Here is a 10,394-nt window from a genome sequence, read left to right on the forward strand (position 1 = left end):
AGTTAAAGGTGTTCGACCCAGGCCGCTTACTTGTGGTAAGGGTGGGGAACTTGAGCGAACGTAACACAAGTTAAGGGTGTTCGACCCGGGGCGCTTACTTGTGGTAAGGGTGGGGAACTTAAGCGAACGTAACACAAGTAAAGGGTGTTCGACCCAGGCCGCTTACTTGTGGTAAGGGTGAGGAACTTAAGCAAACGTAACACAAGTTAAGGGTGTTTGACCCAGGCCACTTACTTGTGATAAGGGTGGGGAACTGAAGCAACTATGAGAGTAAAAACATTGGAAAGTTGTATAGTTGAGAACCCTTCGTTTTATTTATTGAATATGGGGTGCCTCTTTAAAACCTCCCTAGCCAAAACCCTCCTTAGGGAAAAAAGACCAGGTAAGGAAAAAGAGTACACCTAGGGTTACAAGTATTCGGCTTAATGTGGTCTACATTTAACTAAAATAAAACTTGAGATGGGACACATTCCAAGTGTTGGGTATCTCTTCCCCAGATAAATGTTCAACATGATAAGCTCCTCCTCCTGCGTCTTCACGTATGCGGTATGGGCTGACCCAGTTGGCGGAGAATTTTCCATCCTTCTTTCTTGCACTACTGGCCATTCTCCATACTAAGTCCCCGATTGCGAATGATCGTGCACATAGGTTTGCGTTATACTTTCTGGAATATCTTCATTTGGCAGCTAAATTGCGTATCTGGGCTTTTTCTTTGAGTTCGGGTAGGAGGTCGAGATGAGTGGCCATGTTTTGGTGGTTGTGGGCTGGGTCGTATAGTTCTCGACGCAGGGATGGTTTGCCAATTTCAACCGGTATCATGGCGTCTGCACCGTAAACTAGGCTGAATGGGGATTCATTTGTTGATGATTAAGGGGTGCACCTGTGATGAAGGATTGACCCCAACCAAGGATGAAGGCACATGCTTAAGAAGACTAAGCATGTTTAGAAAGGAAGTTCACTAATCCTTCATCCCTTTCATTTGTATTTGTTATTTTTGATTCCCTAAGTTGACTTAGTTGAATCAACTTTAGTTGACTTGTTGACCTTTGACTAGGTTTGACTTGTTGACTATAGTTGACTTGACTTAAGCCAACATGCTAATCTATGTTTATTTGCTTTGTAGGTTAACTAGGAGTAAGAAAGCAATGGTAGGTGGTGCATGATGATTGGGGAGCATAAATGATGTGGATGAGAGAGTAAAGCAAAGGCATAAAGCTAAAAGGCATAAAAGAAGTGTACCTTTGGTCTCCTTTGTTTTTAGCACACTTTGGCCACTTTTTGGAGACATATGAGACACATTCTTTGTCTCCTTTTGTGCTAGAACGAAATTAGCCTTGTACACACCATAGTTGGCTCTTTTGTCTCTCATTTTGGTAGCCTTATTTGACCTAGTTTCTAGAAGCTAGGGTTAGGTTTTTGTAGAGACATCCTTAGGTATCTTTTATTTGCTTAGAGGTCCCTAAACTCTTCTATATAAGGGGTGCTCCTAGACATGTAAAACAGTTGAACATTTTGAAGTAAAAACACTCTTGTGTCTCAACCATTTGTGAGAGTTTCCTCCTTAGGGAGTGAATACTTTTAAGCCTTATCTTGCATAGCAAGTGGCGGCACACATCCACTCATCTTCAAGGTTGTCATGGCTTCTAGCCTAGCCTTGTAGTGGCGTGCTTCTCACATTTTTGCCATTCCTTTCATTTCCATTTTATGTTTTCTTCTTCCTTTAATTGTTCTTGGTTTTCTATGGTTTATGTGCTTTCCATTTCCTTTTTGTTTTGAATTAATCCATCATCTTCTTTTCTTGAGCTTTGTGAAAGGAACCTTCACATCTAGATAGCTTGCTATCTTAATGTCCAGTGGGGATTTCACTTAGTTTTCTTAATCAACTCTCACCATATTCAATAATCTTAAAAAGAAACAAGATAATCCTTCATCAACATGTACGCCCATAGCACTTCTACTAACTCTTCGGGCCATCAGCCTTTGGCGCTATCTAATCTCTTGCGTAATTCCACTAGGATAACCTTGTTGGCTGCCTCTGCTTGTCCATTAGTTTGTGGGTGTACTACAAAACTCGTGATGTGTTTGATGCCCAGGCTAGTGTAAAACTTGGCTAGCTCTTTGTCTATAAACTGTCGGCCATTGTCCATGATGATGGTATGTGGAACACCATATCTGCATATGATGTCTTTCCAAACAAACTGCTGAACTTGTTGGGCCGTGATGGTGGTTAGTGGCTTGGCTTCTATCCATTTGGTGAAGTAGTCGACGACTACAATTAGGAATTTCCCTTGCCCTTTGCCGGGTGAGAAGGGGCCGAGGATATCCATTCCCCATTTAGCGAATGGCCATGGGGATAATATGTGATGGAGTTGTTCTTGCTTCTGGTGGATAAGGTTGCCATGTTTTTGGCATGGTTTGCACTTTCTGACATAGTCGTGGCAGTCTGCTTCTATAGTCGGCTAGAAGTAACCGGCTCTGAGGACTCTTGTAGCCATGGTACGTGCACCGGAATGGTAGTCGCAAATGCGTTCGTGTAACTCTTTGATAATATACTGCGCTTGCTTTGCTGTGACACATTTGAGGAGAGGTTGGCCGTATCCGTGTTTGTAAAGGTCATCGCCTATCATGGTATACCTGGCGGCCTTAGCCAGCCAAGTTTTATCCGCATCTTGTGGGGGGTTGCCAGTTTTTAAGTATTGGATATAGGGGGTGGTCCAGTTATGGCTTTGGGGTGTGGGTTAGGTTTTGGCAGGTATTTGTGATGGAGGGTGTAAATAACGTTTGCTGTAGCAGAGATCGGTGGCGGCTTTTTAATTTGGTACTGGCTAACTTGGAGAGGATGTCGACTTTGATGTTGTCGGTTCTCGGGATATGTTCGATGCGGACTCATTCAAAGGCGGATTGTATGACTGCACAGACTAGGTGGTAATATTGTAGAAGGATGGGGTATTTAATTTGGAATTCGTCATTTAGGTGCCCTACAGTAAGTTTGGAGTCGATTTTACATGTTAACGTCTTGACACTAACCTCGTGGGCGAGGGAGAGGCCGGCGAGGATAACTTCGTATTCGGCCTGGTTGTTTGATGTTTTGAAGGCAAAGTGAAGGCATTTTTCGATGAGGATGTCGTTGGGTCCTTCTAACACGATGCCAACACCGACACCTTTTGGATTTGAGGAACTATCTACATGAAGCGTCCAGTGGTCCTCTATTGGTGTGTGCTGGAGGTCATTGACAAAATCCAAGAGACATTGGACTTTAATGGGGCCATGAGGTTCGTAACGAATGTTGAATTCCGACAGCTCGACGACCTAGGATGACATCCGTCCGACAAGATCTGGTTTTTGCAATATTTGTTGGATTGGGTAGTCGGTTTTAACGGTGATGTTGGGGTTTTGGAAGTATGGACGTAGGCGACGGGCTGAGTGGACCAAGGATAGGGCAAACTTCTCCACCATTTGATATCTGGTTTCAGGATCCTGCAGCGTTCTGCTAACGAAATAGACAGGATGTTGCGTGCCTTCTATTTCTTGGACGAGCGCGGCGCTAACGGTGTAGTCAATGGCTATGATGTATATGAGGAGGGGTTGGCGGGTGTCCGGCTTGTGGAGGATAGGTGGGGAGGTTAGGGTTGTTTTCAGCTTTTGGAAGATTTGTTCACAATCATCCGTCCAAGTGAACCAGGTGGATTTCTTTAGGAGTTGGACTATTGGTTGGGTTTGTTCGGCCAGTTTGGGTAGGAAGCGGGAAATGGCTGTGAGGCGGCCTTTGAGACGTTGGACCTCCTTGATGGTAGTGGGACTGCGCATTTCGATAATGGCCTTGCATTTTTCGGGATTTGCTTCTATGCCGCGCTGGGTTAACATAAAACCAAGGAATTTACCCCGGTCGACGACGAATACACACTTGTCTAGGTTGAGGCGAAGGTTTTATTGGCGTAGCACAAAGAAGACCGCCGAGAGATCCTCGACATGTTGGTGGTGGCTGGGAGACTTGACAACCATGTCGTCAACATATACTTCGACACATTGTCCCATTAGGTGACTGAAAACCTTGTCCATTAGTCGGTTGTAGGTTGCTCCAACGTTCTTGAGACCAAAAGGCATAACCCTATAGAAGTAGTTGGCATCGTCCGTGATGAAGACAATTTTGTTCATGTCAGATACGGCCATGCAGATTTGGTTGTACCCGGAATATGCATACAAAAAACTGAGCACCTTATTCCATGTCGCACCGTCAACAAGTCGATCAATATTGGGTAAGGGATAGGCATCGCGAGGGCAGGCCTTGTTTAGATCCGTGTACTCTACACACATCCGCCATGTGCCATTGACTCTCTTTACCAAGACTACGTTAGAAAGCCAAGTGGTGTACTGAGCTTCTTCTATGAATCCTGCATTCAGTAACTTGTCGGCTTCAACCTTAGCTGCTAGTCAGCGCTCTTCGCCAAGTTTGCATTTTTTCTGGGATACGTAGCGGGCTTCTTTGTAGATGGATAGTTTGTAGGATGCCACTAGAGGGTCCACCCCAGGTAGATCAACGACTGACCAGGCGAAAAGGTCTGTGTTGTTGGTGAGGATGGGTGTGATGATGGCACGCTCTTCAGAGTTCAAACCGGTGCCTAGGTTGATAGAGTGGCCGTTGGGAAGCTCTAGAGGGGAAGTCTCCACAACTGGTTCGAGAAGAACATCCCAACCTACTCTAGGGTCTAGATCTTCGCCTGACAGGGTGATGCCGGAGCCAGGTGGTCGCTCAATGTGGTTGGTTTGTTCAATTGGGAGCTGTGGGCGTAGGCTGGCCATGTAGCATTCGCGTGCCAAGCGCTGGTCGTAGTGGATGGTGAGGATGTCACCAGAAGGAGAAGGGAACTTCATGGCCAAATGGGGGGTGGAGACGACAGCGCCAAGGGTGTTGAGGGAAGGACGACCCAGGAAGACATTGTAGGATGTTGGCGCGTCGACGATAAGGAAGCGGATTGGAATGGTTTTGGTTTGGGTTCCCTCAAGAAAGACGGTGTGGATGTCGATGTAGCCGCGGGTGGATACCTGTTTGCCAGAAAAGCCATAGACTGGTTCATCATACGGGACCATAGCGGGGGGTCCGGAAGTTGGAGTTTTTGGTAGGTGGCCTAGTAGAGGATGTCAACGGAGCTGCCTTGGTCGACAAGGACTTTCTTAACGACGTAGTTTCCGTTTTCAACAGTGATGACCATGTGGTCATCTTGTTGATGGTCGAGGCCATGAAAGTCGTCATCTATGAAGATGATGGGAGGCATGCAGCGTTTGTGGTGGGAATGGGTGATATGGTTAATGGATTGGATATGGCAGAGGTGTCTCTTTCTGGCAGAAGAAGTGGATCCTCCACTACCGAAGCCACTAGAGATGGTGTTGATGGTGCCACGTAGGGGAGGGTTGGCAAGGGTGATGTCGGTGCGGGTCGGTTCGGGTTCTTGGTTGGTGGGTTGGGCGGGGCGTCTGTCGTGACGGGAGTCATGTGGAGGGCGTCTGTGGTCAGATCAAGGGGATGGCGGGAGCGAGAGGGATGATCATCTCTACGGATGAAGCGGCGAAAGTGACCAACACAGACCAGTTCTTCTATCTTATCCTGGAAGGCTTTGCAAAAGACTGCATCCTGGGACGTGTACAGGGCGACATGAGTGATGTAGACTTTGAGGTACTTGTCAGGGTCTGTTTCGCCAATATAGCGGTCCAAAGTGAAGGGTTCCCATTGGGCAGGAAGAGGGGTGTTGGCGATAAAGTCAGTGAAGGGGTGACGACGTCTAGGCTGGTGGGGAGGGAGCAGATAAGGTGGGATGGGATGGTTGATCATAGCGGGGAAGGTGGAGGTAAGGTTGTGAGGGGGGATGTGGGTTGTTGAGAGGTATTGCGGGTTGTATGGTGGAACATGTGTGGTGTGTAGGATGGTGGGTATGTTGTAGGGGATCTGGGTGGTAGGGAGGGTAGCGGCAGGGGTTGGGGCTGCGGTATGCCCTGGTTGAGTGGATGGGAAGTGAGTGGGGTGGGTGGAGGGAATGGGTGTTTGTTGGGTGGTGGTAAAGGTGTGAGGGGTGGGGTTGTATTCGCTTTCCTCCTCTATGGGCTGGAAGACCGGGGACCTTGCAGCCTTAAAGGCTTCCTTGGCCTTTCCCTTTAGGGTAGGATCAACTTCGATCTTTCGCCTAAGGCGAGAGTCCTCTTGTTGCATCTTCGCCTGGCCGTCCAGGATGGCGGCTAAGTCAAGGGTGATGCCAACAGGTACTGAGGGACCATCGTCACCTTACCCATGTAGTCCGCTATCTCCTCAGTTGGCCTCTTCCTGGTTGGTACATGTCGGCTTGGACCTAGGAGGGGTTACCTGTAGAAGGGACCACAAAGCTCAAGTAAGTCAAAGCTCTCAGAAGGTCAAATCAGTGATTAATGGAGTAATGAATGCGTACCTTTAATTACTGGGGTCCACTTGTATTTATAGAGTATTAATCATGTTTGGTTATGCCATAGGTCGGGCCCTGGCTTGGGCTTTAGTTTGGGCTGCAAGTGGGCCTGGGCCTTAGCCCAGGCCCTTAAGACCTATTGAACATTGGGGGGTTTTAATTTTACTAAGTATATTGGAGTAGTTGGTCTAGGCCGACTACTTTCCTTGGCATTGTGTTACCTTGTGCAGGTTGTTCTTCTAGACGTTTAGGTTATCGGTTCAGGCTGACTACTTGACTGCTTTAGCATATGTGTATCATTTACTTATTTGGTTGAGTTTGGCTCGATGTGGTACAGTTTTATTTCAAGTTGTAATTATGACCCAAATGCAACTTAATCATCAACCTTTGGGAGACCAAGAGGGATGCTTGGCTGAATTGTTTTTGGTGACTTTTGGGTTGCCATAATTTCAGTTACAATCAGCCATTAAGTAGTAGGATCGTTAATAGTTTTAAGTGGGATGTAATTTCAATATATGTGTCTTTTGTAATTCCAGTGGTTAAAGCTTCTATATAAGCTGAATCATTTCAATCAATGAAACAGGTTGGGTTTTATTCAGAAAATATTAGACTTTTATCTCTTCTATCTTAGTGAGAGTGATTCTCCTAAGTTCTTGAGTGATTTAAGAATCCTTGAGTTTTATCAACGATCTTTTTTCCCTTTGTGTGTTTAAACTCTTAGGCTTATCTTCCATTCTCGGAAGTGTGACGTCTATCAATTTCCACTACATCTTCTTATCTATTTCCATTTTCTCGTTTTAAATAATTTCACTAGTGTAAAATAGACTTTTTATACCGGTTCTAGCATCGGTAAAGATGCAGGTGGTATAGAAGGTTTGATCTTTCTACATCGGTTCCATGACAGGTATTAAAAATTATTTTTTATACCATTTCTAAAACCGGTATAGAAAGTCCTTTTGCAAATGGAAAGTTATGTAAGAAAAAATGACTTACTATACCGATTATAGTTCCAACCGGTATAAAAAATTACACATTTTACACCAAGTATGACCTCAACCGGTATAAAAAGTGATTTATAATTTTTTTTATAAAAAATTCGTTTGTGCTTCTTACCACATACCAAACCTGTAAATAATTACCAAAAACATCCAGAAAACAAATCTCATTCAATCTAATATTTACATGAAATAGAATCTAATGTTTATATGAAATATAATACCACTCCAAAACGAATTACTATAAGTCATAAAACACCTAACATCATATATTATATATAATTACCCAAGACATCCAGAAAACAAATCTAATTCAATCTAATATTTACATGAAATAGAATCTAATGTTTATATGAAATATAATACTACTCCAAAACGAATTACTATATAAGTCATAAAACACCTAACATCATCTTATATAAACACTTAAAAGAAACGAGGCTCACTGCTCACGAACTTCCTTCAAGACTCCTTAATCCATTGGGAGATGTGTCATTAAAAATCTACACAATGAATAGTTGAGTCAACAATCTTTTAGTGATAAATACTTAAGATGTGATTTATAAATTGTACATATTACCATATCCCATGAGTCAACAATATTTGCGGATATGATTCTATGCATGTGCCTCATGGTATAATATCCACACTCATTGCTTCTCGGTTGACGTGAGCACTACAAGTTAAATTCATATAATATCATAAATTTGATAATTGTATTTCAACAGTTTGAAGATTAACTACTTACAATTGGTGCAATGAACAACAACTTCTTTCTAGAAGTGATTTGTTGTCCCTGCAACCTAGAATGAGCCTCAACCGCTCTGTAAAATTTAATGTATATTGAAATTGTTCCTAATATGGAACTTAGTAAAATTAAATTATATAACCCTTGCAGCCACCAAAGTCGATGCCTTCTTCTCTTCTCCTTAACGCAGGTTCTCTCTCTCTATATATGTTGTGTGTGATTCTTTTTCAAGTAGTGCTTCATTATTTGATTCTATGCCTTTGTGTTCAACCTTTCACAAACCTTTGAATGATGAAGTGAATTTTGAAAGCTAGATTCTTAAGGTGATCATCACAGAATGGTTTTAGTTGAGGAGTAGAGTTTGTGTTATTAAGATAAACATAACACAGTAGATTATGTAGAAGTATGACGAGGATTTGCTTGAAACAATTTGTAACAGTGAATCAAAGGTGAAGCAGGTAGCATGTGTAAAATGTTAAACCAAATGTTATTTTTCATGTTCTAATTGTTCTGAACTATAACCACTCTTGTTTTGTCTTCTCTACCTCCAATTATAGCATTGCGAATTATGTATACAATTGCTCATTGAGAGCAATAATGCTTTATTAATGAAACTTTAATAAAAGGGTTAGAGAATTGTATTGTTATGTTGAATTGCATTGAGTTTGTAAGGGAAAATTTGGATATTGCTTTAGAGAAGAAGTGACAGATTACAGAGAGGTTTCATTAAAAAAGTAGAGAAGAAGATCTCTTAAGTTATAACATTAACTAATTTTGACATATAATCTAATTCTGTACATACAACCAATTATGCTATACCAAACTTTGAACAAGTAATACAAAATAAACTTTTACATTTTTATTGATGTTTTTATTGATGTTGTTGTCTGGCCAAACTAAACATTTTTCTAAAATCATTAAAAAGTTGACATTACCTAAACTCGAAACTAAAAGCGATAAATATGTTGGAGCATACATCATGTCCTATTCCAATTTGTCGGCACAATTATAAGTTTACAAGAAGTCAAGAACCAGAAGAAATTAAAATAGTGAAATGAAAAAGAACATTAATGTTGTTGCAATTTTCATAATACCAAGCAATACCAAAAAGTGATGTTAAAGGAATATCAATAACATGATTTTCTAATTATACTATAAAAATTTCTAAAAATAACTCATGACATGAATATGAACGATATGCATTTTCCAATGGGAAAGATTCTATCACAATTACCTCCATCTCCTCTCTAATTACTATAACCAAGGTATAGCAGAAGATGAAATTCCTCTTCCCCACCAACACCAACCATGTGTTGTCCTTTGAGTAATATGAATTTCTCTTCCTTTGATAAGGAAGGACAAAATTCACACCACTTCCCAAAGTTTCATCTCTAACATCATCTGCACTTGTGAAATCACCGGTTCCTAAGGTTTCATCTCCAACATCTGCTCCTGCGAAATTACCAGTTCCAAAAGCTATATCTCCAACATCTGGTCCTGTGAAATCACCAATTCCAAAAGACACTTCTCCAACATCTACTCCTGCAAAATTACATGATCCCAACCCTTTACCACCATCATGTGCTCCTGCAAAATTACCAGTTCCCAAGGATTTACCACCAACTGCCACTCCGGTGAAACCAACCGTCCCCAAAACAGCACCTCCAAAAATAGCACCTGTAAAACCACCTATTCCCAAGATCAGACCAGCATTAAGTCCAAAATCCCCATCTCCAAACACAGGAGAAGAAGACACAGACACAAGCACAGGAGACATCACTCGCAATCTCTGGCTCCAGCACCAGCCATTATTCGAAGGAGTCCCCCAGCACCACTAATTGAAGATATTACCACAACCGACTTAGAAGAGACGCCTACACCAGCACCAAGTCCCAATGCGGTAATATATACTATCTTTCAACTCTTAGATTGGAAGTCCTAAATAGTTTTAATCACGTCTCATTCATCTCATATTTTCCATTTTGTTTACAGAATGGTGCGCAAGCCTACTATAAGCAAGGGAATACATGACACTTTCAAAGTCCTATATGAAGAACATTGATTCACTCTAAGCGATGGTGTGGTTTGTAGAACATATATTATTTTTTACTTTCTTTCTTTGTGTTGTGATCTTTGCTGAATAATATTAATGATACGAATTTTTGAATTGTTAAAACAACCAGACACTCGTAAGCAAAAGTGTTACATATTTCCCATTTAATT

This window comes from Vigna unguiculata, chromosome 6, assembly GCF_037176805.1.
Source record: "Vigna unguiculata cultivar grain cowpea cultivar isolate G323 ecotype 2 chromosome 6, ASM3717680v1, whole genome shotgun sequence".
In the NCBI taxonomy this organism is placed as follows: domain Eukaryota; kingdom Viridiplantae; phylum Streptophyta; class Magnoliopsida; order Fabales; family Fabaceae; genus Vigna; species Vigna unguiculata.